The 2,893-nt window shown below is 31.9% G+C and overlaps 1 long non-coding RNA gene across 1 annotated transcript; it reads right to left on the bottom strand.

The window, feature by feature from the left end:
- Nucleotides 1–1,721: 1,721 nt before the first annotated feature.
- On the bottom strand, nucleotides 1,722–2,893 carry LOC130815039 (uncharacterized). Its single transcript, XR_009042532.1, has 3 exons — nucleotides 2,817–2,893; nucleotides 1,999–2,105; nucleotides 1,722–1,902 (listed from the first exon to the last, which is right to left on the bottom strand). It is a non-coding gene; the product is annotated as an uncharacterized LOC130815039 (long non-coding RNA).

Raw genomic sequence — 2,893 nt, 5'->3', positions numbered from 1 at the left:
AAGCAAAGGAATATCTACCGGTGAAGTTAAGACCGTCAAGAAATGGGTCAAATTCCGAGTTGCCACAAGTAAAGACAATGGGAACTCGTGTTGTGTGTTTAAGAATGAGAAATTAGGATTAGCTGCAGTCTACAATTATAAAAGTGTAGTGAAGTACTGTTTGTATAGGAATGAGAATATTATTAAAATAAAAGGTGAAAGTAGGTATCGTAGTTGTTTAGTTGGAGAAGGCTGCTAATGTTATGATTTGTTATATAGAAAAAAGATAGACGTTATATTTTGCATGTGCTTTCAACACTCAAGGAATGGGTTTTCAAACAAGGCTTAGGAGTGAACAAAATCATAATATAAGAATATGATATGATGTATGGCATGGTAAGTAAAATTTGGAGAAATGAAGTTGGAAAACAAGCTTCCTCAAGAGAGTAGTTAGTGGTAGCAGTTGGTTTGAGTGATAAATGTGTGTTGTTGTGTGATGTGTAGTGAGTAGCGTAATCATAAATCAAAGAAATTTTTTTTGTTTATATATAGTATATAGGTTTCGAGTATTGCGACTCCTAAGCTTTTATTTCATATAGTTTTCTAATAAATTCTTTATCATAATGCTCAACTATTTTTACACATAGAGCTATGTCGTTACCTACAAGAGTGGTCATCAATAAAACCATACAATAATATTCTTTTAACTAATTAGACTACATTTCACTATTGACTTGTAATGCCTTCAATCTTGCAAGCTGGTTCCCTCCTCCCTTCTCTTTTCTCGTGAGGCATGACACAGTATCAGTAATAGCAGCGTGATCCGAGACAACAACAACAACATGTCAGTAGTAGCGTGTCAATAGTAACAAAACGTCGACAGCAGCAACGACAACATCACGAAAACAACAAAAAAGCAAAACAACAGTAATAACAAAAACAACGACAGCAACCCAAGAAAGCAGCAACGAGAAAAGCTTAAGGATATTAGTGTTACATATAATTTATAAGGTTACTTGTCAATACGCTTTTTCTAGGTTAAATTTGAATTTTGTTGAACTATGTTTATGGTTTTGGTTTTTGAATAATGTTTTTAGGATTTGAGTATATCTTCAACAATCAATTTCAAATCAGAGAAAAAAGTTCACTTTGAGTCTGATAATATTTGAAAGTGAATCTCATAAAAATTTCAAAATCCAATTTCAAACCTACTCCAATTTTAGTCCGAGCACAGATACTACTCGAAGTCGACTATGATTTCGACTCAGACATTGTTGACTAAAAAAATCAAAGTTCATCTCACTCACATTTCTATTCTTTGCATAAGAAAAGAGTAAAATGATAGTCTCACTAGTGGAAAAAACCTCATTTGCTGCGATTTTTTGGCTATAATATTCTGCAGTTTTGGCCCCAAGCATTAGTGATAGTAGCAGATGGCCTACTTTAAATGCTGCGGTTTAAAACCGCAGCAGAAAAGTGCACTATATGCTGTGGGCCTTCCCAAAACCGCAGCATATAGTGTAAGACTATATGCTGTGGGCCTCCCCAAAACTGCAGCATATAGTCTTACACTATATGCTGTGGTTTTAGGTGGCCCGCAGCATATTACATATAACTTTTTTTTGCTTTTTTCGTTTAATATTCATAAATAATCCAATGATTAATGTACAATATAATAAACAACGATTAATGTACAATGTAATAATCCAATGATAATCACCAATTATCACCAATAACCTCTTTGTAAACTCTCGATCGTATATATAATAATATGTACATATACAAATTAAAATCCTAAATCTAAACTAATTACATTATTTACCAAGAACTAAAATTAGCAAGATACGCGGTAATCTTGTCTTTCAATTCACACATTTTCCCATCTCTCAAAGGGCGTGTTTCCCTTGGAGTGTCATATAAAACCTATAATATAATATAAAATTAAATGATACATAAACATTAGATTTTACCAATAGTAAATATATAATATTTTAATTTAAGAACGTAACAAATACTTACGGCATCAATGTTTTCGACTCCAACCTCCTTCATGGATTGTAAGATATCGTCCATGTATTTGAGAGTGTAGTAGAGCAATCAACGGTATCATAATCTTGTCGAAAGCACTAAGAGAAAATAGATGTTTGTGCCAAAAAACCTTAAAATAGATGTATTATAATCGCAACTTAGCACGTAATTTCTAGCATATGACTACGATTTTCAATTCTAACCACTTCAACACAATAATATACACCAAATAGTGTTGTGTGCCAAGTTTCGTGCAAAACAAACTAAGTTTGAGCTACTTTATGCGCGAAAGTGCCAAAAAAGCTTAAAAACCCATAAAATCGGAACTTAACACGTAATTTCTAGCATATGACTATGATTTTCAATTCTAACCACTTCAACACAATAATATATACTGTTGTGTGCCAAGTTTCGTGCAAAACAAACCAAGTTTGAGCTATTTTATGCGCGAAAGTGCCAAATAAAGCTTAAAAACCCATAAAATCGCAACTTAGCACGTAATTTCTAGCATATGACTATGATTTTCAATTCTAAGCACTTCAACACAATAATATATACCAAATAGTGTTGTGTGCAAAGTTTCATGCAAAACAAACTAAGTTTGAGCTACTTTATGCGCGAAAGTGCCAAAAATATACAACTACATACATAAGTAAATTATTTACATTCAAATATACAACTACATATATACATAAGTAAATTATGCACATTCAATCTAATCCATAACCTAATTAATTAAAATTATTCACATTCAAATATTCAAGTACATACATAAGTAAATTATTCACATTCAAATATAAAATACATACCTTGGTAGTTAGATATGATAATTTTGTTTTTACAATAGGATTACGTAACCTGCAATGAATAGCAAAATCAAAATTAG

This window comes from Amaranthus tricolor, chromosome 6 (assembly GCF_026212465.1).
Source record: "Amaranthus tricolor cultivar Red isolate AtriRed21 chromosome 6, ASM2621246v1, whole genome shotgun sequence".
Classification (NCBI taxonomy): Eukaryota; Viridiplantae; Streptophyta; class Magnoliopsida; order Caryophyllales; family Amaranthaceae; genus Amaranthus; species Amaranthus tricolor.
The sequence above is the reverse complement of the archived record's forward strand: the minus strand, read 5'-3'. Positions and strand labels throughout refer to the sequence as shown.